General features: G+C 44.4%; 1 protein-coding gene across 2 annotated transcripts in view; it reads right to left on the bottom strand.

Moving 5' to 3' along the window:
• The window catches only part of Galnt17 (polypeptide N-acetylgalactosaminyltransferase 17), a 458,691-nt gene that overhangs the window by 150,405 nt on the left and 280,288 nt on the right, over nucleotides 1-27,998 (bottom strand). The gene's annotated exons all lie outside the window — the stretch shown is intronic.

Genomic DNA, 27,998 nt, shown 5'->3' with positions numbered 1-27,998 from the left:
ATCGCCCCTGTGCTGGGATTACAGATTCACTGCATAATCCCAGAACTCTATGTGGGCGCTGGGAATCTGAACCCGAGGGCCTCATTCTTGCACAAACAAGACACACTCGAGGATGCACATGTGTATACACACACACACACACACACACACACACACACACACACACACACAGAGCTTTACCAACTGAACCATCTCCCCAGTTCCTCCATGTAATTTTTATTGTATAAAAAAAAATAATGTTGGCAAAAGTCTTTCAGGGTCAAGCCCAATCATCACGTATTCATGAAAGGGAGGAAAAGATAGAGACCTGTATTACTTCCTGATCTAAGACTGTGATAAAAACACTCCGAAGAAAGGCAAGTTAGGGAAGAAAGGCTTAGTCTGGCTCAGTTTCCGAGGGGATACATGATGGTAGGTCTATAAGTCTAGCTCAAGTCAGGAACAAGAGAAAGAGAGAGAGGACAGGAAGTGGAGTAAGACTATATCCTCCAAGCCCAACTGCACAGATAGATTTTAGTCTAGTAAGGCGCCACCTCCCCGAGGCTCTATGCCTTCCCCAAGCAGCGATACCTACTGGACACTGAGTGTTGCGCCTCTGCAGGAGAGGAACCGTTCACATTCAAACTACAACACACCTAACCTTAGACCTTCTTGGGGTACCGTTGGTGACCCTTCTATATCCAGCTGGTGACTGCCAGTTTTGCTTTTAATTCTTTTTCTTTCGGGGGGGGGGGGAAGGAGGCCAGCGCAAGGAAGCCTGTGGCTCTGGCATTTCAAGTGTCCAGAAAGCTTGTCACAGAGTGGAAAGAAATGCTAGGCCAGGGTTCTAAAACAAGTGTGTTTGATGCGTCCAAAGTGCAGTAAATCAGTTCCTTCTTCCTGCTTCCTCACCTTTTCCCGTTTTTGTTTTGTTTTGTTTTTTTGTTTGTTTGCTTGTTTGTTCTTGCTACTATTTTTTAGGACTCTCTGAAGTTGGACACTTAGGAAAAGGCGCCAAGGGAGTTCTATTCTGGGGGAGAAAATGTGACAATTAATCTTGATTGTCACCTTGATGGTTCGTAGACTCACCATGGAAATCAATCTCAGGGCATGTCTTTAAGGGAGCGTGTACAATGGGTTAGCTGACTTGGGAAGCCCCACCCTAAATGAAGATATCACCAGGCCTGGACTGAATCGAAAGGAGACCGTGAGCTAAGCGTCCACCTCTCTCAGCGTCCTGACTGTGGATGTCACGTGACCAGCTGGCCCACTGCCCCTCCCATAGTGGACTCAAACCGTGAGCCACTATAACCCTTCTTTCGGTTGCTTTCGTCAGGGATTTATTTTCACTACAACAAAGACAGTGACTAATAAGGTAGTTAATCAAATAATCACGCTAGTCAGGCAGGGTCACGTGATGTCTAACCGCGCGCGCATGCGCGCACACCAGACAAGAGGCATCTGACCTCCACAGTGATGCCTGGAAGATTCTAGAACAATTTCACCCTGTGTGACTAGAAGACATTCATTGGTGGGACAGAAGCTACCCTAGCAGCAGAGCCATGTGTGCGAACACATGGCAGGAGTGGGGTGGGGTGCAGGTGTGGGTGGGGAGAAGAGAGCAGAGAGAAGAGGAGAAAAGCCTGGAAAAGGAACGGGGTGGGGGGCGTGGGGGACCATGCAGGTGGGCCTGAAGCCGCTAGATTAGACCAGAGCACACAGAGCTTGGTGGGCCAAATCAAGGATTAGATTTGTAATCCCCAAAGCCAAGGAAAGCCGCTGTCATAAGAGTACTCAAGCTGGGGGAGGGGGGTGGGGGGTGGGACTTGATCCAATTTGCATTCACACAAAATCCTGGGATTTCCATCTGGGATATAAATTAGAGTGTGCCAAGAAGGGATGGTGGCGGGAAGCCTGTCCACAGGCTACAGTGACAGATGCTAGAGGGAAACAGGTCAGCAGCAGGGCCTCAGGTGGGAGTGGCAGAGAGACAGAGGGACAGATAGGTGGTGAGATATTCAAGATGAGGCACAGAGAGTGGGGGACAAAGAGGCACTGGGGGTGGCTGGCATTTCTGCTTGGCTGTGGGAAAAGAACACTCATTCTTTTAGGTCAAAAAACTCCCACAGCCTGCTGGGCCTCCTTGTTCATAGCCTCTTCCTTTCTCTTACCCATTACTGGATCCTTCTTTATGTGTTTGAGTTCCCCTCTTCCCCCAAGGGACCATTACAGCTTCATAGATTTAAAGAAGCACAGATTCCATTCACATTGCTATGACCTGGCAGAAACAGTATAAAGGAAGTCATTGGTGTGAGGGAGGGAAGGGTGTCATGCAGAACAGAGGTTCTTAACCTGTGAGTCTCGACCCCTTGTAGAGGGGTCAAACGACTTTCACGGGGCTCACTTAAGACCACTGGAAAACACGGATTATTTACAGTATGATTCATAACAGTAGCAAAATTACAGTTCTGAGGTTGCAATGAAAATGATTTTATGGCCGGGGGTCACTACAACATGAGGAACTGTATTAAAGGGTCGCTGCGTTAGGAAGGTTGAGAACCACTGATTTGAGGGGATGGCCCATCATGGTGAAGAAGGCAGGGCAGCAGGAGCCCGAGGCAGCTGGTCACGTGACATTCACAGTCAGGAAGCAGAGAGAGACAGATGCTGGTGCTCTGTTCGCTTTCTCCCTTCTATTCAGACCCGGACTGTAGTCGACGGACGCTGCCGCCCACATTTACTATGGGTCTCCTCACTTTCATTAACACAATCTAGATGTTGCCTCACAGATATTAGATGATTCTACATTCTGCGCAGTTGACGATAGTCCTATAACCGTGGCGGTGGGGGGGGGGGGTGTCAGAGAGGACCAAGATAAATGCGCGTCTCCAAGTTTAAAATCGAGGAGTAAAACTAAGGTGCTCTGGAGCAAATGCAAGTGGTCAGAACACCCCATGAAGCGCCATGAAGCACTGTAACACAATAAAAAAACAGGCATCCTAGAGCGAAACAAGAAATCATGCCAAAAGTGTGTGTGAGTGGGGGGGCAATGAACTACCCAGGTTTGTTCTGGGAAGATTCAGAGGGAAAGTAGGCAGTGGGGAGCAATGACTGAGTCAGGCTGGACTTAGAGAGGAAGGGTGCAGGTTGGGAACCACTCTGCAGTCTTCCAGAGGGTGGAACCAGGAGCCCTCTTCCAGCAGGCCAAGGCCAAGGGGCAAAAGGTCTTGCTCCCACTCTGTGGCTAGCCGAGCATTATGATGCTTTTCCTGGAATGCTCACAGAACTTACAGCTGAAAGCATTGGGTCACTAAATGTGGTAGCTTTCCTGGCAAGGCTCCGAGTCTAAAGGCTGCACGCATCCGGCACGGGTTACGCTAATTATCCCCACTGACAATGTAGTCTATAAATTGTCTGAGCCTGGAAATGTTAGTGGCTTATGCAAAACACCAGTGCATTGTGGCTGCGTGCCTGAACTCTGCCAGAACGGTTGCCTCGCTGCAGGTAATAGAGAGATGAGAGAGAGAAAGAATACCATGCCGCCTGATCAAACGGTGGTTACGTGAGCTTTGGAGATGAAAAAATAATGTTTCGCTGTCTTCCTGTCTCCAGACCCTCCAGACTCGTGTGCTGCGGCTGAAAGAGTTGCCATGGAGACTTCACAAAGCATCCCACTGTCCTACGGGTCACCCTTACAGGTAGAGTCGGCACGGCGTAGATTTCAAAGAAAATATCAACAGACGCTCTTAGCATCAAATGTCACTGTGTCCTCAAAGATAGCTTAACTCGGAGCGTCTGCATTTTTACAGGACTATAGCATCGGGGTGAGCAGGGACCTTAAATGTCACCTGTTTCAATACTATTCTCTCTGATGTAGTCATTTCACTCCGTCTGGAACATCTGTCTCTGGGGGGTCCTGATTCCTCCCAATAATTCTTCCTATGTTGTTTCTCAGATAGACCACAGGGTCCCCTCCAGCTCAGCATCTGCAAGATACTGCCACGCCCAATGTTCATCTGTGCCCTAAAGAATGTTCATCTGTGCCCTGTGCTTTTACACTCAAGTCTCACAACTCTTAACATTTTAAGTCCTGGCTTAGAAATCCAAATTCCATTCGTCTGAAGCCTTCACTTTCTCTAAATTTTGCCTTTTCTTTGTTCTATAGCACCCCCCTCCCTTCCTGACTGAGCTTAGAACTTTAGCACACAGTTACACCTCCAGCATAGCCTTTTTTATGTCACAAAATAAGTACAGGGACAAAAAAAAATAAGAACAAGACTTGATGGCATATGCCTGTAATCTCACTACTTGTAGAATAGAGGCTATCCTGGGTTATATAATGAGACCATGTCTTGACTAAAACACACTGCTAGGCACAAGACCAAAGCCAGGTAGGGCTGGGGTGGCTTACTTGGTAAGCATGATGACTTGAATTCAGACTGCTAGCACTCATGATGCAAAAAGTGCAGGTGTGGTGGTGTGTGAGCACTTGAAATTCTACCACTCAGGAGGCAGGGACAGGAGGATTCCTGGGGCTTGTGCCAGTGAGCCTCACACAATAGACAAGTTCTAGAATCAAACTATTAGGTGGAGGGTGGTTAAGGAAGACACCTGGTTTCTAGCTTCCACATGCATGAATGCACACGCACATGCATATGTGGTACATATACACACATACAACATACACACACATTTGTGGTGCATACACACATACCCCCTCCACACATATGGCATCCATATTCATATATACAACACACACATATGTGCTGCATACTCACATATAAAACATAAGTACATATGTGATGTATACTCACATATACAACACACATGCATACAAGCACATATGTGGTACATACATACATATACAAAGCACACATATATGTGGTGCACACACACATATAACACATACACACATATGTGGTACATACACACATATACAATACACACTCATATGAGGTACATACACACAATTTAGCACACATATGTGCTGTATATACACATACAGCATACACACATATGTGGTACATACACATATATAATACAAACACATATGTGATGCATACACACATATATAACACATACACACATATGTGTTACATACACACTATATAACATACATACAATATAACACACATATGTGATGTATACACACACATACAGCACACACACGTGCATATGTGGTTCATACACACAATACACACATATGTGATGCATACATATATAACACATACACACATATGTGGTACATACACACAATATAACATACGCACAATATAACACACACATATGTGATATATACACACATACAGCACACACACATGCATATGTGGTACATACACACATATACAATACACACTTATATGAGGTACATACCCACAATATAACATACACATATGTGATGTATACACACACATACAGCACGCATGCACACACACACATATGTGGTACACACACATATGCAGCATACAGACACATTTACACACCCACTTTTCAAAAAGATTCATAGTGAACTTTCCATTTTCTAAACTGCTCTTTCTGGAGAATCACAGCTCTTCTCCCGCCATGTTCAGCCATCTGTAGGATGAATACAGAGAGCTCTTGGCCTCCTCTGGCTGCCTGTTGTTGTGAGACCCCTGGGATGGTGTGCCTGTCCCTCCTGACCCTATCCTTCAGAATCAGAAATTGCAATGGGCGTGGGCTACAGCAACAGGCGCTCCCACCCTTGGCAGGCTGTCTGCTGCATGTGCTCTAGAAAAACATCATAGTTCCCAAGGGGCCACAGTGACTCATCCTGTAGCTCACTGTTATTATGGGCTACATTGTATCATCGGAAAGTGTGCATGTTGAGACCTTAGCCCCTTGCACCTCAGAGAGGAACTATATTTAGAGAGGGCCTGTGAACATGAGAATTAATGAAAACAGGGTCATTAAAGCAGGTCCTGTCTGTTACATTTGAATGGGAACGGTCCCCCCAGAGACACATATGTGGAGGACCTAATCCCCAATGAAACGATGCCAGAAGCGGGGCTTTGGGAAATGATTGATGGGAGCATGAACGCTCTGGGGTTATGAATGATTCATCCATCCACAGATTTGTAATTTGATAGGCTACTGGGAAGTGATGGACATGTGGGAGGTGGGACAAGCTGAAGGTATGTGCTGGGTCTTTAGGACATGTTCTTGCGGGTTTGCCCCTTATTCTCACCAGACATTTTTTTCTGTCTCTCTCATGTCATCTCTTTCTTCTTTTCTTTTTCCTTCTCCTTTCCCACCCTCCCTCTCCTCCCCAGAAGATGATGCTCCTGCTATGATGATAATTCAAAGTCACCAGAGGCCTGAAGCAATCTATCCAGATGACCACACACTAAAGTCTCCGAAGTTGTGACACAAAATACAGAGGGATGACTAATAAACTAACCAGATAGAACTGGTGTTCTTGCACAAAGAGGAGGTTTGGACAAACATGCTTATATGTGTGTGCACATACACATGCACACATACAGGCATACACATGCAGGCACATACATGCAGGCACACACATGTATGCACACATACATGTATCCACACGCATGCATGCATGCAGACATTCACACACACACACGAATGCATATACATGCACACACACACACACACACACACATAACTCACACACAGGCATGCACATACACACAGGATGAAGATAATATAAAATACAAAATATCCAGTCATAGCAAGTGGTGGGAAAGAGACGACAGAAAAGCCAACACCCTTATATAACTTGATCTTGAACTTCTGGCCTCCAGAGGCAAGAAGTAGATACACTATTTAGAATACCCAACTGGTGCCATGGATGCTAGCATACACCTGTGCATGCAGGAAGGATAGGTCCTTTCACAGAGGGGCTGTTTCTCCAGCCTTCGCTTCCAAATCGATTGGATGGCGATTTGATTGGCAACTGTTGGTGAGGAGGTTTCTAGCTGGGAAAACCCTTCTTGAATATGGGCAGCAGCATCCTATGCCCTGGGTGCATCCACACTCAATATAGAGGAGAAAGTGAGCTGAGCACCACCATTTGTCTCTCTCTGCTTCCTGGCTGTGGGTAGAAATGTGATCGCTGCCTCATTTTGCTATTGCTATACCTACCCTGCAATGATGGACTACACGTGAGCCAAAATAAAGCCTTTCTTCTTTGTTATGACTACCCTTGCAATCAGGAGGTTGCTATAACCAATTTATTATGCTTATGTTCAGCTCCTGTAACCCTGCCTGTTAGCCTGTCAAGTTCTCCATTTGGAAGCCCCCTTCTAAGCTATAAAACTCTTATCTTACCCATGTGCAATGCTGATCTCTTGAACCCTACCTTTCAGGAGGGGCAGCCCCTATACCTGAATTTTGACAAAAGCTTGCTTTAATTAATTTGACCATGATGATTTGGGTTGGTGGTATTTCTCCTTGCATCTGCGGGATTAAACCTTCCAGTTTAAAGAGGGAAGATAACTACGTCAGTGGAGTGCTTGTCTTAGAAGAATCAAGAACTGACTTCGATTTCCAGCACCCGCATGATAAGCTGTGTCTATAATCCTAGCACTGGTGAAGTTGAGACAGACAGATCTTTGGGTCTCACTGGCCCACCAGTCTAGCCTAATCAGCCACCCTCAGGCCAGGGAGAGACCCTGTCTCAAAAAAGATCATCGTAGATCAATATTTGGCCTCTACATATCAGTGCATATATATCTTACACTCACATGCACACACACACATGGATATGGGCACATGCATACATCAGCACATACCACACACACATAAAATAAAATAAAATAAAATAAATAAAATAAAAACCATCCATATAATTTGGGCAGTGATCTTCTTCACCCAAACGCCACACTGGGCTGACAGACCACCCACTGAACAAGCCCCTGAGAGACGCCAGAGGCCCCAGCTGGATTGAAGTCGCAGACCCACAAGGTGAATGGAGAGAAACAATCCCTCCAAAACGTGTCCTCTGACTTCCACACATGACACACCCATGCACACAGGAAATGGGGCTTTGGCAAGGAGCGAGAAAATAAGAGACCAGATAACAAAACTGACACCACTAGGAACATTTCATAAGCACGGTAAAAAAAAAAAAAAACCCCAAAGTGCTATCCCTGGAATACTGTGGGTCATGCGTGACCAGCCCTGCCCTTTTTCTCCTGGGCCTCATTCCCATGAGCCCACACTTGCACGAGAGAGATGGAGCAGTTGCGAACTACTTGCACACTGGCTTACACTAACCTACCAGAACTGTCTAACTGCCCTCCTCCCTCATGATGTAACTGAACACAGAGCACACCAAGAAAACGCACTCTAACTTCGAGGCATTCTCATATGGAGACCCTCACCCCACAGCTCACTCTCCTGAGCTGGGTAGGTGGTACACGTGGTCTGGAAAAATGGTAGTGTTTAAGTGCCTGGACACCTGAGTTTGGCTGCCAACCTCTGTGGGGGCTGTACTTGTGTGCACAACCCCCCCCCACACACACACACACATGTACAGGGATCACTTAAACTAAACTATCATTCCTGTTTTGTTCTAACCCGTGAATTCACCAAGCACCTGCCAATCATTTTCCTGCCACCTTGGCAGGTCCGGTCCACCACAACCACTTAACCAAACTGACCTGCCCGTGCTGACAACGGAGCCTTGCTCTCCCCAGAGCTCAGAGAGGAGATTGATTTTCTGGGGTGTGCAATTGCCTTAAATCTTCTGGGGAACAAGGCAGCGCGTAAACATAAATGATGCTGTGAGCTTCCTGGCCAGGACAGAGATCGCTACAAATCATTAGCTTGGAAAGGCAGCTGGCTGGGAGAAGCTGCCCTGTGAGCATCCTACAACACTGCCCAACACAACCACATCTCCACCAATTCCTTCAACCACGTCCATTCTATCCAGTCGCTTCTTAATTTAGGACAATGTCAGGTCCTATAACCCTGTAACTCTAACCCTAAACCAGAGCCCAGGTGGGAGAGGAGATATCCCAAAGAGACCCATGCCCTTCTCTCAAAGCACTAGAACAATAGACCCCAAGAAAACTGGATATTTGACAGAAATAGCATGAGGAGAGGAGGAAGAGGCTGTAGCCTGGGGTGAGGCAGAGGGGGGCTTATCTCCCGGAGAGAGATGTCACACAATTCTGTGAACTCCTAAGACCGCCTTGCAGGAGAGACTAGAGTCAGTAACGGGCGGGACCATACCTCTCCCGGGAATGCTTAGCTGTGCACACCCCTTGCCCTATTACTTAAACTTAAACCTCACGTCAGTACCTTGAAGATGGACTTGGGGACCGCTAAACCTCGACTCCCCAGGGTGGCCACACTGAGTCAGTCCCCTCCTTCTACTTCTCTTCTTGTCTGTTTAATTGGCTTAGTTTGGACGGATAGGTGTGGGGATTTAGAAAAGAATGGTCCCTGTAGGATCATACATTTGAATGCTCAGTCAACAGGGAGTGGCACTATTGGAAAAGGATTAGAGGGTGTGGGCAGAAACAGAAGTATGTCTCTGGGGGTAGCCTTTGAGGCTTCAAAAGCCCATGAAAAGCTCAGAGTTTCAGCTTCTCTTTGTATCTGTTTCTCTTGTCTGTCTGTCTGCCTGCCTCCCCTACCCCCGTGTGTCTTTCTGTCTCTGTCTCACTGTCTCTGTCTCTCTGTCTGTCTGTCTCTCTGCCTGCGGATCGAAACGTAGCTCTCAGCTACTGCTCCAATTCCTTCCTGCGTGCCGCCCTACTCCCTGCCATGATGGTACTGGGCTAAAGTTCTGAAACTCTAAGTAAGCCCTCAATGAACTGCTTTCTCTCATAAAGAGTTGTCTTGGTTGTGGTGTCGCTTCAAGCAATAGAACAGTGATTAAGATAATGGACAAGCCACCCTCATTTTATACAAAGCAAAAAGCACCAACATGCTCAAAGCATAAGTATTCAAATAACCACACAGCAGAGGTGTGTGTGTGTGAGTGTGTGTGTGTGTGTGTGTGTGTGTATGTATGTATGTATGTATGTATAAACATATGTGTATTTATATGTACATGCTTATATCTATCAGCTGCTGCAGGGATTCGACTTCAGCAATCTCTTGAAGGCTTTACAGTTGATGCTGGCCCTAGTAGTCCATATGGAAACAGCCAGAAAGGGAGTAATGTATATAACATAACATGAGGAGCAAGAACAAACTGGGACCCACAAACTTGACCTGGAGCCTGGAAGGATGGACGGATCTTGTTTGTCTCATTGCCTCTGACCCTGGTGGCTCTGGGTGTCTTGTAGAAGCCTGAGCTTTCCATCAGAGAGCTAAACACACTCTCCGGGTTTAAGGACAGATGAGTGTCAACTATGTGAGTGCCAAATCGGCTGCTGTTCACTGCCCTCCTCTACATCTTCCCATGGCATTCTCCTGTGGCCACTCTAGGGGCAAACATTTAGGGCAAAGAATTCTGGGAAGTGTAGTTTCCCTAAGCCACCATGCCCAGATGAGTTTTCCCTGGCTTTTCCTGGAATTCTAAGCTCCCTGCTGAGACACAGTAAAGGTTTAGCACAAGACTGAAGGACTCCATTCCGAGAGGTGATGGCCAGCTCAGGATGAGGTCTGTGTGTCCCATTATTGTACCAAGGAGGCCTCAATAATACCTCCTCTCTGGAGTTCTGTGCTCGCTGGGTTGCTGTGAAACAGCTCTCTCAGCAGTTTGAAAGTACAAGGCCTCACCAGGCACCAGGCACTGAGAAGAGACAAAGTCCTTGACTTGAGACACCCTGGGCTTTCAATTGCAGCCAACTTGTGTCCCTTTAGGGGGGCATGGACAGATGTGCTTGCTGTGAGCACTGTACCACCTATGGCATTGGCTGTTTACGACATTAGTAGCAACAAGGAACTTCATATGGGGAACAGGACAGAAAAACAGAGGATTAGAAAAATGTATCATGCCGAGGCCAAGAGGATCAAGTCCAGAGACCTGCTGGGATGATTTATCTCTACTGCCAACATGATCGCATATGAATCACCTCGGATATGAATACGCCTGGGCACATCTGTGAGGGAGATTCTAGAGAGGACTGACTGATAGAAAAGACCTACATAGAATGTGGGTGGTGTCCTACCATAGGCCATGAGCCAGGAAGAAATAAATATGGAAACAGAAGGAAGCTAGAGGAGATTCCATAATCGTGTAAACTGAACTGCTTGCTGTCCACCATGATGTGAACTGATGTGCTTTCTCCCCACCTGGGGTGGTTTGAATAGGAATAGCCCCATAGGGTTATAGATTTGAATGCTTGGCCACCAGGGAGTGGTCATGTTGGAGGAAATATGTCACTGGGGTGGGCTTTGAGGTTTCAAATGTTCAAGCCAGGCCCTGTCTGTCTATCTGTCTGTCTGACTGTCCGTCTCTGTGTGTGCGTCTCTGTCTCTGTCCTTCCTCTCTCTCTCTCTCTCTGTCAGTCTGTCTGTCTGTCTGTCTTTGTGTGTGTGTGTCTGTCTCTGTCCTTCCTCTCTGTCAGTCTGTCTGTCTTTGTGTGTGTGTCTGTCTCTGTCCTTCCTCTGTCTGTCTGTCTGTCTGTCTTTGTGTGTATGTCTGTCTCTGTCCTTCCTCTCTTTCTCCCTCCCTCTCCCTCTCTCTCTTTCTCTCTCTCTCCCTCCCTCCCTCCTTCTCCCTCTATTCCTCCCTCTCCCTCTATTCCTCCCTCTCTCTGTTTGTCTCCTTCTCTTTGTCTGTCTCTGTCTGTCTCAGTCTCTCCACTGCCCCCCTCCTGCCTACAGATCTAAATGCAAAACTCTAGACTCCTTCTCCAGTGCCATGTCAGCTGCTTGCTTCCTGCCCTGGTGATAACGGACTGAATCCCTGAACTTGTAAGCCAGCCCCAATTAAATGTTTTCCTTTGTAAGAGTTGCTGTGGTCATGGTGTCTTGAAACCCCTTTCTTCCGATTATCTAATCCACCATAATAGCCTGAACCAGCCAATTCTGAGGGAGAAAGGGAAGCGACCCTACCCCTAAATACAGAAAAACTCCGATTCTATTTTTGTTTTTTGTTTTTTTGTTTTTACAGATTTTGGATCTAGATTCCCGTACACACACACTTGGTAAGTCTCTTTATGTGCTGTGCTCTGTGTGTGTGTGTGTGTGTGTGTGTGTGTGTGTGTGTGTGTGTGTGTACACACTTATGCTTGCATGCTTCTGCTTTCGATAAAACTTTGCTGTGTGATAGGACCTTGCTTTACCTGGCTTTTTAGTTTTCAAATTGGTGGAGAAAAAGAATCCATTGCTAAAACACTAGATAACCTTACCATGGTGGCACCGCGTGTATGTACAAATAATCCCGACGACAACCTTAGGAGTCTTTAGGTCCTGTTAACCTTTTGGGTAGATGAAGAGAACAGGTCTCTCAGTGACCTGGAGCTTGCCATGAATAGAGTGGCTGGCCCATGGGTTCCAGAGATAGGATGGTCTCTCAATGCTTCTCCAGCATAGGTCCACTGAAAAACATTCATATGTAATAGTGGGCTTCATCACAGACATGGTCACCATGATCAGGGCAAGGTCCTTTTTTTTTTTTAACCTACTGATTGAACCCCATTACCAAGGACAACTTCTGATCTATTTTCAAGCCACAACTATTAATGGGACCTTTCAAAACCTATTCATGCAAACAATATAGAGATGTGAGTAGTGTGTCTGGAGGTTACAGTAAGGATGTCACAAAGCTGAAAAGTGACCTCTGAGCTATGTCTCTGGTAACTGCTCTTTCTTTTCTTCTTCTTCTTCTTCTTCTTCTTCTTCTCCTTCTTCTTCTTCTTCTTCTTCTTCTTCTTCTTCTTCTTCTTCTTCTTCTTCTTCTTGTTCTTCTTCTTCTTCTTCTTCTTCTTCTTGTTCTTCTTCTTCTTCTTCTTCTTCTTGTTCTTCTTCTTCTTGTTCTTCTTCTTCTTGTTCTTCTTCTTCTTGTTCTTCTTCTTCTTCTTCTTGTTCTTGTTCTTCTTGTTCTTGTTCTTCTTGTTCTTCTTCTTCTTGTTCTTCTTGTTCTTGTTGTTCTTCTTGTTCTCCTTCTTCTTCTTCTTCTTCTTCTTCTTCTTCTTCTTCTTCTTCTTCTTCTTCTTCTTCTTGTTCTTCTTGTTCTTCTTGTTCTTCTTGTTCTTCTTCTTCTTCTTCTTGTTCTTCTTCTTCTTGTTCTTGTTCTTCTTGTTCTTCTTGTTCTTGTTCTTGTTCTTGTTCTTCTTCTTCTTCTTCTTCTTCTTCTTCTTCTTCTTCTTCTTCTTCTTCTTCTTCTTCTTCTTCTTCTTCTTCTTCTTCTTCCTCCTCCTCCTCCTCCTCCTCCTCCTCCTCCTCCTCCTCCTCCTCCTCCTCTCTTCCTCCTCCTCCTCTTCTTTCTCCTTTTATTTTCGGTAACTACCTAATTAGTTGATTCTAGATACTCATCTAAAAACCGTGGCTGAAGAAGAGAGAGTTGTAGTCACAGGCCACAGTGAGCTGCCTGATGTGGGTGCTGGGGCCCCTGCTCAGATCCTCTGCAAGAGCAGTGTATGCACTAAAAACTGCTGATCCAGCTTGTCGGCCCCTCGATGACATTTAATAGATAAAGAAACCATATCCATTTTAAGGTATAAAGAAACCATACCCATTTTAAGGTATAGGTTATGGTCAGAAACCAGAGCAGTTCATCTCAGAAAGTGTTTCAGACAATGGTGTTTGACATATCAGTGGTTTTGTGGCTCTAAGTAGATGCTTCACTAGGGACAGACAGTATGGGAGACTCCTACCCAATATCATCAATGATACAACAGGAGATAAAAAGCCAACCGTCATTTTCATGCCTTTCTCCCCCCGCCCCCACAGTGTTTCTCTCTATAGCCCTGGCTGTCATAAACTCATTCTATAGATTAGGCTGGCCTCAAACTCATAGATCTACCTGCCTCTGTCTCCTGAGTACTGGGATTCAAGGCGTGTACTACCCAATACTGGATTCATGCTTTTCTCGAATAGTCCAGTGCTCATATAAAATACCCCTGATAGCTGACTCAGCTCATTACATGGATGCACTCATTAAGGTGACGCACCAATGATACCTGTGATGGTTTGTCTACGCTTAGCCTAGGGAGTGGCACTGTTCAAAGGTATGGCTCTGTTGAAGTAGATGTGGCTTTGTTGGAGTAGGTGTGTCACTGTGGGCGTGGGCTTTAAGACCCTCACCCTAGCTGCCTGGAAGTCAGTCTTCTCCTAGGCTCCTTCAGATGAAGATGCAGAACTCTCAGCTCCTACTGTACCATATCTACCTGGACGCTGCCATGTTCCTGCCTTGATATTAATGGACTGAACCTCTGAATCTGTAAACCAGCCACAATTAAATGTTGTCCTTTATAAGAGTCACTTTGGTCATGGTGTCTATTCACAGCAGTAAAGCCCTAACTAAGGTAGGCAGGGACCATGAGGAGAAGGAGGAAGAAGGAAGAGGTCACCATGGGGTTGCTTGGATCATGAGCACATGGTCATGAGGGATGCCCTGATGCAGCAGGAATGGCCAGAATGAAATTTGACAAGCAGTACATGGGGTTATTGATGGGTGTGTGACAAAATAGCATAGAGGGTTGATATTGGCACAGTTGTAGTGCTTTTAGGCTTATTATAAACCTAAAGATTTATGTGTCCCTTATTTGGGAACTATATGGTCTAAGGGAGTATGGAAACACACACACACACACACACACACACACACACACACACACACACACACACACAAAACCATACATACACAAAACCAACCAAAATAATATTTATCACAACAGATGGACAATGGCCAAAGGGTCCATGGTTTCGATTCACATTGTGGATGGGATTTATACTATTTCTAAAGTCTCTAGTAAGCAGATTTTCCTTAGGGATTTCCAGATGATTGACATGCCTTACAAGACATGACATGGTGTATCTGTGTTCTTTATTGGGAAGATTTCTTGCACAATAGACATTCTGCAAAGTTTAGGGCTCCTGGAACTGGACCAAGATGCTTATCAATTAATGACCTCTAAGCAGTTCAGGATGTTGTGTCTCCTTCACATATAACCCTCTCTAAAGGAACCCATACTCATGTATTGAACATCTGCTGTCTTCCCACTCTCCCTCACCCCTCATATCTAAATCGAAAACATGTTCTACCCTGTATTGTTAAACATTGAGGACATGACCTCTCCAAGGTATGGTAAGGGGAAGGTTTTTATTAAAGATATGAAGGAGAGTACAGCTAGAGGCAATTGGAAAAGCCCAGATCAGGGAGAAAAAGTAGAGACTGAACATGGCCAGGAAAATGGACTGAGCCATAGAGGAGGGCTGAGGGGAGGGCACGAGGGAAGGATCAAGGAGAGGGATATGATAGTTTGAATAGGAATTGCCCCCATAGACTCATGTGTTTGAATGCTTGGCCATAGGGTGTGGCACTATTAGGAGGCATGGCCTTATTAGAGGATGTGTAGCCTTGTTGGAGGAAGTGTGTCACTGGGAAGGTATGCTTTGAAGTCTCCTGTGCTCAGACTCCACCTAGTGCAGAAGAGAGTCTCCTCCTCACGCCTTTGGATCAAGACGTAGAGCTTTCAGCTCCTTCTCCAGCACCCTGTCTGCCTGCAGCCTGCCACGTTTCCTGCCATGATGATAATGGACTGAACCTCTGAAATGATAAGTCAGCCCCAATTAAATGTTGAATAAGAGTTGCTTTGGCTGTGTTGCCTCTTCATAGCCACGGAACCCTAACTAAGGTAGGGGGTAAGAAAAAGGGGACTGAGAGAACCAAGAAAGCCCATGGTCTTTATAGCAAGGTGATCTAGGAATGAGAAGAAGCTGGTGGAAGGGAAGTCCACAAATTGGAAACATTCAGGGTAGTGGGCAAGGTGAGAAGAGTCAGGATGCCAGCCAGCATAGACTCTGCTAATAGGTACCCATGATGCTAAGACAGACCAGAGATTGCCAAGGGCTTTGGTATGCTAATAAGCACCAGGGTTAGCCATTTGCTTTTGGACCTGACACTCCTCTCTCCTTAACAAGCTTGCTGACTTTAACTTTGCTTTTCTCTCTCATGTCCTGAAATTCTGTTCTGCACTGTTGTCCGGGGCATATTACCTTTCCTTGAGTGGAGGTCCCTAAGTCGGGAGAACAACTCAGGTTGCTACAGGTAGCAGTATAGGGCTACGTCCTCTGCTCCAATTGGTGCTGATAGAGCTAAAAGATGCTAGAAAGATGTATCTGTAGCCTAGAGGGGGCAACCACACCCAACATGGTGGATTACCAGAGTCTGCTCTATTCCTTCGCCCTCTGCCTCCTTGAAGAAGAAAGATCACTACCCTGCTAGGCATATAGCCAATCAAGTCACTGTCAACTGCATCCCAAAGTAAAGACACACTTGATGTCCTATCCCAGAGGGTCCTCTGATAGTGGAAGGCCTTTACACAATAACTCAGATCTACTGAAACACGTGTCATAGAGAAGTTGAGCTAAGGGGACCTGCTGGGAAGGACTCTTCAGAACTGGAGAGCAGAAGGCAGGGGGCAGGAGGCCGTCAGCAGGAGGGCCCTGCCTGGCAGTTCTAGCTCCCAGGAAACAGTGTGATCAAGCAACCCTGTGGGACTTACTCATTCCTCCCCTGTGGATATGTTAATGGGGGTCTTATTTCTGACTTCCCATATTAATTTAAATGATGTATGTTTATGCCCCACTGAGGAGAAAGGACACTGAATTAATGTACACATGAAAGAGAGTCATAGCCTTCAGCTGTCTTTCTTCAAATGGTCTTCAGAGTCAGTTTGGATGAAGGACCACTATGCTCCGCTTCTGAGAAACTCCCCCTATTATCGTTGCCCTTTTCTGAGTACTTACCAAAGAAGTCATTAAATACTTGGTTTCTTAATGAGAAAAGAGTACAGGAGGCCAACTATTTATTTCAACACTTCTTGCTTAAGAAAGACAAAAGGTCCTTTTTTGTGACCTTCTCCTTTCCTTCGCTGCACAGATCGTTCCTAAAGCATTGGCCTAACACCAATAGGATTTCCAAGGCTTGCAGGGAAGTGTGGTTTTGGCTTCTATCAATAGGCATTCAATGCCAATTATTTTTCCCAGTAAAATGGTACTCGGGTTAACGTAGTGTGAATAACACTTAGGTTCATATCGAGTACTTACACCATGAGATCACTGGGTCTCTCTGGGGTGTGTGTGTGTGTGTGTGTGTGTGTGTGTGTGTGTGTGTCCTTAATATCCACAATCTTCCTGCCTTAGCTCCTTGTGTACTAGGACTGCAGTCACATCCCACCATAACCAGTATTGTAGCTGGCTTTGTCAACTTGACGTAGTCCAGATTTGGCTGAGAAAGGGAGTCTTAATTAAGGAATTTTCCAGGTCTAATTGGTCTATGACAATTGTCTTACTTGTTAACTGGTGAAGGAAGGCCCAGTACACTGTGGGCGGTACCATTCCCTGGGCAAGTAATTGGTCCCAGACTGTATAAGAAAGCTAGCTGAGCATGGGCCAGAGAATGAGCTGGAAAGTGATCCAGAAGCTTCTTCCATGGTTTCTAGCTCCAGGTTCCTCCTTAAGTTCCTATCCTGACTTCCCTCAGTGATGAATTGTGACTTGGACATATAAGCCAAATAAACCCTTTCTTCTTCTACATTGCTTTTGGTTAGAATGTTTTATCACAGCAAAAGAAAGGAAACTAACACACCTGGCTTATTTTATTTTTAGTGTAAATAAACAATTATTACTAATCAGTAAGCAAGCTTAATAAAGAAAAAGAATTTGCTGTTAAGACAGAAAAATCTGGAACATTTAGCATAAGGTGATCACAGAGAAGTAAGAGTGAACAGGAAAAATTATGTAATAAACAACTGCTCTTAACTACTGCATTCTACCCTCAGTTCCTCAATGGTTCTTCTATTCTCCTTTCTTAAGCCGTGATAAAACACCCTAACACAAAGCAATGAGGGAAGAAGGGTTTATATTACAGTCCATCATAGCAGAGAAGTAACACTGGCAGGAACTTGACACAGCTGATCACATCATATCCATAGTCAGGAACAGCAGGAAATGCATTCAGGAATGCTTGCTTACTTGCTCCACTCTTATACAGTTCAACACCGCTCCCCCTCCCATGACTAGGGAATGGTACCACTCACAGTGGGCTAGGTCTTCCCATATCAATTAACAGTCATGACAAGCCTCTGCAGACATGCTCACAGGCCAACTTAATTTAGGTAATTCCTCAATTAAGATTCTCTTCCCAGGTGATTCAACTGTTATACCAAATTGACAGTTCAAAAGTAACCATTACACTAGTCCTTCCTCCTCCCTCCTTCGGTTCTTTTCAAACTCCTTATGCTAAGCAGGTTACTTCCTTAGATTGTCCAGTCTTATTTTTCAAGCTCAGCATCCTATTTATCAAACAAAACACATTTCAAGCGGCCCATCCTTTGCAGTTGGGGATTACAGACAACAAATAGCATTTGATTTTTCCCATCATAGATATTTATTTTTTGGTTTGCATATGTGTGTTGATTCTAGCCTAATATTTACATTTTATGATTAGATTCTGAAGGGAGAGAGAGAAGCCCACATTTCTTCTGCCAGGCGCCTCAGCAGGTCTATACTCAAGGGCCTGATGTATGCATTTTTTTCTTATGGATATACACGTGTGCACATGGGTGCAGCTATTAGAAGTCAAGAGGTCAGATTCAGGTATGATTCCTTAGGTATGTCCACCTTGGGTTTCTGAGACAGGGTCTTTCACTGTCTGGGATCACCGACTAAGCCAGACTGTCTGGCCAGCAAGTCCCAAAGACCTGCTTCTGTCTGTCTTCCCAGTGCTGGGACTGAACTCAGGTCCCCACACTTATATGGTGAGCACTTTACTTATTGAGCAATATCCCCCTATGGCTCATTCTAAACATTTACTTTCTTAAGTTACATGTATGCGTATATATGCCTGCATGACTTTATTTGCACAATATGCATTCAGGAACCCGCAGAGGCCAGAAGAAGACATTGAGTAGCCTTGAAACTGGAGTTACAGGTGCTCATGTGCCACCATGTGATTGTTGGGAACCAAGCTCCAACCCTCTGTTGAGAGCAATGAAAGCTTGTAAGTGCTGAACTGTCTTTCTAGCTTCCTTCCCTTTATGGTTCATTTTTAATGTAGATGGCTAGGTTGGTGACTATGAAAAGCTTTATCACAAAACTTTAGACTATGTAGCTTAAAGACAATAGAGAAGCTAGAAATGTGAGGATGAATCAAGTCTTTGAGGGAATTTGGTGTTTGGTGAGAGCCTTTGGAGAGATGAGCTTTCTGGTTCATCTTTCTGTCCTCCCCTAACAGAATGGAGCAGGGAACTGGACAGGATGTCTTGGAAGAGCATTAACCTCATTCATGGTGACTGGAGCCCACAAATACCCATCCCATAACAGCATATTATGGAAGATATTTAGCCAGCTCCTGAATCATTCTTTAGCACTCTTGGAAAAGCCAATTAAACAGACACATCATAACCATGTAGTACACTTGTCTCTGGAGTTAGACCTCCTTTCAGGGCTATATGATCTTGACTGATCTCTTAAATTTCTTGGAGACAAGTGAGCTTAGACAAGTCAACCCCGAGAGTGTCTTTGAGACTGTCCACAGATGATTAGATTAGGAAGGCTCTGGGCTAATCAAGAGCTCAATCTATTGATGGATTCAAATCTTTTTTTTTTTTTTTTTGGTTCTTTTTTTTTTTTTCGGAGCTGGGGACCGAACCCAGGGCCTTGCGCTTCCTAGGTAAGCGCTCTACCACTGAGCTAAATCCCCAGCCCCATATGGATTCAAATCTTAAACAGACTATGGAAAGTGGTGGAACTGTGGGCGGCAGAGTGTAATTAGGGAAAGTGAGTCACTGGAGTCCTTTTTGAAGGGAAAGTCTTGACCCCTGGCATTAGATGAACACCACAATGTGAGTAGCTCTGTTTTATTGGATACTCATGCTGCCATTATGCCCTGCCTTACCACAAGCCACAGCAAGATACCAAGATCACCACAGATGAAAAGTAAGCCAAAAAAAAACTTCTTCCTTTTAAGGTATTCTTTCATATATTTGTCATAATTATGAGCAGTGCTGGGTGAGGATAATATTAATTGTTTTTAACTGTCAACCTGACACAACTGAGGGATTATCATTATTAGGTAGGTCTGAAGGTATGCCTGTGGGGGGATTATCTTGATTATTGATTGATAGAGGAGGATCCAGTCCACTATGGGCAGTACCATTCCCTACGTAGGTGCTTCTGAATTGTATAAGAAAGCCACCTAATTATGAGCCTGTGAGAGAGCCAGCAAGGAACAACTTTCACACTTTCTTGGTTGTAGAGTTCCTTGGCCATAGGCCATACAGTGTGGAAAAGCAACATTGCTATATTCAGGCTCTAATCTTGAGTTCCTGCCTTGATGACTCTCTCAATGGTGGCCTGGGACCTAGACACATAAACCAAATAAACTCTTTCTCTCCTTAAAGCGGCTTTAACTTGGGGTGTTTTCTCTTAGCAATAGAAACGATGAAACTAGAATCGCAGATGCCTGCTGTTCTGGATAACATGTCCTTTGCTTTCCCTCCAGCACTCGCACTTGATATTCAGAAGTATAAGAAGGAACGAACAGCCCGCAGAGTCCCACAATACAGAAAAAAAAAAATGATTTCATACATAGTGTTTAACTGAACTTTCACAGGAGCCCCAGGAGGTGACAATCTCTCCCTAGACTTTCCATGCATATCAATGGTTCACTGATCTAACCAGGTCAAAAACAGAAACAAACACTGGGGCATTTGGTTTTATTGTTTATTAATTTATCTATTTACTTGGGCTGGTGAGTCAAAAATAGGGCTAAGCATGTCCCACGTCTTAGCACCAGCTCCAGTCTCTGCTTGGTTTTTAAAAAGACTGACCTTGCTCTCTACTTTAGAGAAAAAAAATTCTCCTAAGAACTCATCTCCTGCCCACTGAAGCTTACCCCATGGGGATTGAAGGTCTAAATGGAAAGCTATTGCTCCACATTGGCTGAGAAAGTGTGGTGTATGCATATATTCACCACACTCAGTAGGTAGAAGCAGAAAGATTATGAGTTTGGGGTCAGCCTGGTCTATACAATGTTTCTGAAGCCACTCTGGGCTACATGAAAAGTTTGAGGCCAATTATATAAGGAGACCCTGTGTGAAAAACAATTATAGGAGTCCACTGTTAGAGATTAAACTCCCTCACTGGGTCTTGCATTTTATATATATATATATATATATATATATATATATATATATATATATATATATATATGTGCTGCGATAAGAAAAGCTCCAACATATGCAGCTTAGAGGAGAAACTGTTTACTTTGACTCCAGGTTACAATCCATCACATCCAAGGAGTCACCACAGCAGAGGCTTGAGGTAGATGGTTTTATCCCATCCAAAACATGGAATGGAGATCAAAGAAAACGTGTATGTCAGTGCTCAGTTCAGTTTCTCCACAGGTGTACAGCCTAGGGAATGGTGCTGCCCACTTTCAGACTGGGTCTGCCCACTTTCAGACCGGGTCTCCCACAACAACGAACACAATCAAGACAATCCCCAACAGATGCTTCACAGTCCAACCTGATCTAGGCACTTTCTAACTGAGACTCTCTTCCAGATGACTTCCAGAGTGTGTCACCTTGACCAAACCTGGTCATCATAAGACCAAACAGATCCAGATGGAAACATCATGCTAAATTCAGATGTGACTGAAATGGAACTAAGCTGTTGCCCTAACTGCTAAGAAATCAAGAGTGAGCTAATACTCACTTCTCTCAACAAGCTGGTATCAAAGGATAGATTAATGAGGTCTCTTCTACCTTAATTCTCATAGAAAAAATGAAAAATAGCCTGATGTAGTCTGTGACCAATATATTCTCCACCCCTGTCCCCTCTTCATGTTACAAGAACCCATCTGATTCCCATTGTCTCTGGTTCCCTTGTTTTTTTTTTTTTTTTTTTTTTTTTGTTTTGTTTTTGTTTTTGTTTTTTTTTTTTTTTGTTTTTGTTTTTGTATATAAAACCAACCCCCTCTGCTAGCCTGATAATTCTGGGAAGAAGAGTAGGCTGAGTCTAGGATTTCAGGTAAAGCCAATTAAGATCTCTAAAATGGAATTATTGTGATTTTATCTTTTGACACCTGGAAATTATTCATACCCTGGGACACATTAAGTTATTACATGAACTTTCTAAATTATAGCATGAATGGATTTAGGAGACAGCTACATGTCAGTCACAGAGCAGAGCCCAGACGTGAAGAGATTTGTCGTAGAGGAATGTGGACAGGCCACCGGGGACTTGTAAACTAAAGTTTCCAGGAAATGTCACACCTGTAACAAAGATCCTACAAGAATGAATGACTCCTTAGAACTTTGTGATTGCGGAATGCCAGAGTCAGAGCTATAATCACAATGAGCTATTTTTTTTTAGTTCATTCATTGCCTACCTCTATGTCTGACCTAACATCTTTGTGAAACATCTGGTGAAAACTTTTAGGTCATAGCAACTTAGCAGACCATTAGCTTCCATTAACCCAAAAGCTAAGAACTCCATCATACAACAGCTGAGACCTACTCAGACATTCCCAAGATTTGCCAATGTAGAAGGCAAGTGCTTAGACTGCTGTGTTGTTACTTTTCTATTGCTGTGATAAAGCACCAGGACTAAAACAATTTACAGAAGAAAGAATGCATTTGGGCTAATGGTTCCAGATGGGTAAGACTCCCCAATGGTGGAGTTAAAAAGACATAAAGTCAGGAGCAGAGAGCTGAGGGCTCATGTTTTGAACCTCATGCAGGAAGGAGAGAGAGAGAGAGAGAGAGAGAGAGAGACAGAGACAGAGACAGACAGAGAGAGACAGAGAGACAGAGACAGAGAGAGAGACAGAGAGAGAGACAGAGAGACAGAGACAGAAAGACAGAGACAGAGAGAGAGACAGAGAGACAGAGAGAGAGACAGAGAGAGAAAAAGAAACAGACAGAGACAGACAGACAGAGACAGACAGAGACAGAGAAGAGAACTTGCAAGTTTTTAAACTCTCAAAGCCCACCTCCAGTGACACACCTTTCCTAGTCAGGCCATGCTTCCTAGGCCTTCCCACGCAGTACCAATAACTGAGAATCAACTATTCAAATGACTGAGACTATAGGGAACATCTCATTTGAACCACCACAAATTATTGCCTTTGGCTATACAAGTGTGGGTAACTTCTTCTATGGCATGGCATGTCAGTCAGAACATTGAATCAATGTTCGTGGGCCCTGTTCATTCTTATTTGGCTCAAACAAGTGTTTTCTGATTCCCTTTGGAGTAAGAATTGTATTTTTGGTTGAGGAGACTTGGAGCACAGAACTGAGTGGAGCGGACCAGAGTGCTTCAAGACATCGACAGAGGGACCTGATGAAGTTCTGGTTCCGGTTAGCTTTAATTATAAACTTGACAAGATCTGGAATCACCAGGAAGAAAATCCCTGAGTGAAGGATTTCCTAGATCAGGTTGGTTTGTGGGCATAGCTGGAGGATTTTGATTGTTAATTGAGATGAGAAGACCTAGCCCAGTGTGAGTGGTACCATTCCCTAGGCATCCTGATCTGTAACAGATTGGAGAAATTAAGTGGCAAGCAAGAGAGCATTCATGCATTTGTTCATTCTCTGCTCTTGACTAGCTGTTTGAACAGGCTGTGTGACTTACAATGATTAACCATGCTTTAGAATTATGAGCTAAAACCAACTTTTCATTCTCTGCCTTGTTTACTGTTGGGGTATTTTATCGCAGTAACAGGAATGAAGCCAGGACATCATTCACTCTTCTGTAAAGACTTATACAAAAAAGAAGACGAAGGTGCAGCTGAAAGGGAGGAAACAGCCAAAAAGAGGTGCAGGGAAGAGCATTCTACATGCACTGGTGACTTCACAGCCTCCTTCATATCTGCCCCCGCCTTGCTATCTTAAGTACAAAGGTTACACGTTGAGGAATGTCAATCATGAATATTTTGGAATCAAGTTTCCCTTTCAACTCAGTCATTATGCTAGACAGAGAAAAATAGCTGGAATATAATTATGAATGGCATTCAAAATGAAATCTAACTTGTATTCTTCACGGGCCAGGGATCTTCTCTCCACTTCAATTAGTGCAAAGCACTGTATTTATTATGATCAAGTATGGGGCCATGTTATTAACATATATAACCATGGATGAGGTAAGATGACTCGGATCTTCCTGGACTTTCCAGTCTGCGGCTCACGGATCTCTAGATAAGAACAAAGAAAATGATGGATACTGCAATGCAAAATATTAAAATTGGTGAGGAATACAGGGCCAATGTGGTAGTCAGCTGCTTAACATTTAACTGTAACATAATACCTGCGGCAGGATACTTTAGTGTCTTAGTTACTTTAGTTTTCCTTTTGTTTTCTATGGTAAAGTAACCTGACAAAAGCAACTTAAGGGAGAAAGGGCTTATTCTAGGTCACAATTCCAGGGTAGAGTCAATCATGGTGGCAAATCTGATGGGGCAGGAGCTTGAAATATTGTCACATTGTACACACATTCAAAAATCAGAGAATGATGAATGCATGCTTCTCTTAGCACCCTTTTTCTATATTGTCCATAATTCCAGCCAAGGCACAGTGCCACCTATAATGTGCAGGCCTTCATACTTGTCATGGTTTAAATGTGCTTGGCCAAGGGAGTGGCACTATTTAGAGCTAAGGCCTTGTTGGAATAGGGGTGTCACTGGAGGCGTGGGTCTTAGACCCTCTCCTTACTGCCTGGAAGTCGGTCTTCCACTAGCAGCCTTCAGAAGATGTTGAACTCTCAGCTCTTCCTGCACCATGCCTGCCTGGACGCTGCCATGCTCCTGCCTTGATGATAATGGGCCGAACCTCTGAACCTGTAAGCCAGCCCCAATTAAATGTTGTCCTTTATAAGACTTGCATTGGTCATGGTGTCTGCTCACAGCAGTAAAACCCTACAATAATACCTCAATTAATACAGGCAAGATATCGCCAACGGGTATGCCTAGTGGTCTATCTGCTAGGCAATTTTAGAGTCTGTCAGGTTGACAATGCCAACCTTCTTGCTTATCTTGCAATTTGGGAGCCTAGAGGACCAAACACCACAGAACAGTGGACACACAGGCGTATATTTCTGTGTAGTACCACCCTCTCTTCTTCAAGTCACCAATACTCATCCTGGGAGATGCACCCAAGTATGAAATACAACCTAGACACACAAAAAAGCTGGACCTCTAAAAGGCACGGCAGGATTAATTTGACATCCTCTTATCTGCATTTATGTTAAGTATTTCAGGATTAATTCTTCTGTGAATTGGTGGGGACATAGGACAAGACAGAATCATCTTACACAACCAGCGAGGCCTGCGTTCCAGTAGAACTAGTAGTTGTTTTGAATCTGGGCAAAACATAGACAAAGTTACCAAATATCAGCAGAGAAAGACAAGGTTATTCTGCAAAGGCTTGTCAGAGAAAAGAAAAAAAGGAAGGGAAGAGAGAGGAAAAGAATAAAAGAGGAAGGAAGGAAGTAGGGAGAGAGGAGGTAAGAAAAGGAAGAAGGAAGGAAGGAGAGAGAGAGGCAGAACAGACCCAGTGGGGCAGGCCTGAATTCCCAGTACTTAGGAGGCTGAGGCATGAGTACTGACATGACACTGAGGACACTGAGGTTAGCCTAATCTACACAATAAGTTTAGTCTAGCTTGGGCTACATGGTGAGACCCTGTCTCAAAATAAAAAGTGAAACGTATGTCTAGGGATATAGCCTGGTGGTGGAATACCTGCCTAGAATCCCCCAGTGAGGGGCTGGGGGCGTGGCTCAGTGGTAGAGCACCTGCCTAGAACCCCCAGTGAGGGGCTGGGGGCGTGGCTCAGTGGTAGAGCACCTGACTAGAATCCTCCAGTGAGAGGCTGGGGGCGTGGCTCAGTGGTAGAGCCCCTGCCTAGAATCCCCCAGTGAGGGGCTGGGGCGTGGCTCAGTGGTAAAAGTGCTTGCCTATCATATGAAAGAAAACGAAATGAAGGAGATAAAGAGTAGGGAGCTTCCTGCTTGCTTCAGGGCTCTTTGGCCAGCACCCTCCATCCATGCTCCCTCCGCAGGATACCATACCAGAAAGAATGTTGTACCATTGTACCGCAGCTAAGTTCTCCTCTGCTTAGAGACAATCCACAGAAGTAAACACAAATGAGTTTGCTAAACGCAAACCCACTTTTAATACCCAATGGGTAAAAATCAAACACATTATTTTTTTCCCAAAGAGTATTATAATAATCGATCAAAAATGTTAGACACCCCACAAAGACGTTAACACTAAAAAAGAAAATCACCATAACTCAAGGTTAGAAGGGAATTAAAAAATAAAGGCTTTACATTTTTAAAACTGGGTCATTTGGTTATAAAAGATACATTTAAACTTCTCTCAAATCACAGTAAGAAAATAAAATCTAGAGCCGTACACTGTTTGAAAAGCAGCGGTAAGTGTAACCCTCTGAGTAGAAACTTATGAGCTGTGGCAGACCAGCCCTGGAAGGAAAGTACAAAGTATTAAATGTTTTAGCTATTAAGCAAAACAAAAGGAAAACAAATAAACCAGGCTTTCCGTTCAAAGGGATGGAAAGTGAGCAAAGCAAGCTGGAAATGGGAGGAGGGGGGACAAAACAAATTCGTAGGACTCCTATTTAGAGAAGGAAGGGGATAAAGAAATGCAGAGTATACTCCCTTGAAGGGATTTAAAAATTCAATCTCGTTTTAAAAGGAGAGAGGAACAATGCATATATATTTTTGGGATGGAGAGGAAGGCTTTGGCCATGCATAAAGAGGCAAATATTTTAATAAGGGAAGAAATGTCAAAACAGAGAACATTCTGAGGCAGCAGAAAACTGGCACAGAGGACGCATTAGACTCCTGCAGAGGCTGTCAAGAATCCCAAGGCACAGGGGTCCTGGACCTGGAGAGGCCCAAGAATAGAACGGGTCCATTTTCATACGATAGATAAAAATGCTACACAATTTAAAGTAGTCAGGCACCTGACTACTTCGAAAACAAATTGAGTTTTTAAAAATGGGGGTTGGGGGTGGGCTGGAAGTAGGCAAATGGTTCTGTTGGTAAAGTGCTTGCCTTGAAAGCAGGGAGTCCCTGCATTCGATCCCCAGAACCCACATGAAAAAGCAAGATGTGGTTGTGCACATCTGCAGTCCCCAGCACGGGAAAGGGAAAGACAGAGGCAGGACAATCCTCAGAGCTCAATGGGTAGCCAGCCTAGGTGACTTGTTGGACTCTAAATTCAGTGAGAGGCCTCTCTCTCTCTCTCTCTCTCTCTCTCTCTCTCTCTCTCTCTCTCTCTCTCTCACACACACACACACACACACACACGAACAACAAACCCATAAGGTGGAGAGCAACTGAGGAACACACCCAATGTTCACCTCTGTCCTACACATATACACATCTGCACCCACAGACACTGAATAAGAAAAGAAAGGAAATGAAAACATTTTCTTTTCAAAAACATTTTTATTTTTAATTTTATGTATATGGTGGGTTATGGGCATGTACGTGCTTGTATGTATGTGCGTATAGTAAGTTTGTGTGTGTGTGAGTGTGTATGGATGTGTGTGAATATGTGTGTATGGGTGTGTGTGTGCGTGCACGCGCGCGCGTGTGTGTGTGTGTGTGTGTGTGTGTGTGTGTGTGCGCGCACGCACTTGTGAGTCAGAAGGTGTTAGATCCTCTGGGGCCAGAGTTACAGACCATTCATACCATTTGAGTGCTAGAAACCTAGGAACTGAATCCAGGTGGCTTAGCATCAAGTGCCTTAACCACTGAGCCATCCCTCCAGCCACAACGGATGCCACTATATTTTGGATAATCTATTAATGTAATCTCAACTTTTAATAAAGAGAAAAATATAATCTCTTAAATAAACACCTCAAACGTGCAAATCGCCCATT

This window comes from Rattus norvegicus, chromosome 12 (genome assembly GCF_036323735.1).
Source record: "Rattus norvegicus strain BN/NHsdMcwi chromosome 12, GRCr8, whole genome shotgun sequence".
Classification (NCBI taxonomy): Eukaryota; Metazoa; Chordata; class Mammalia; order Rodentia; family Muridae; genus Rattus; species Rattus norvegicus.
Note: the sequence above shows the minus strand (reverse complement) of the source record. Positions and strands in the feature narration are given on the sequence as shown.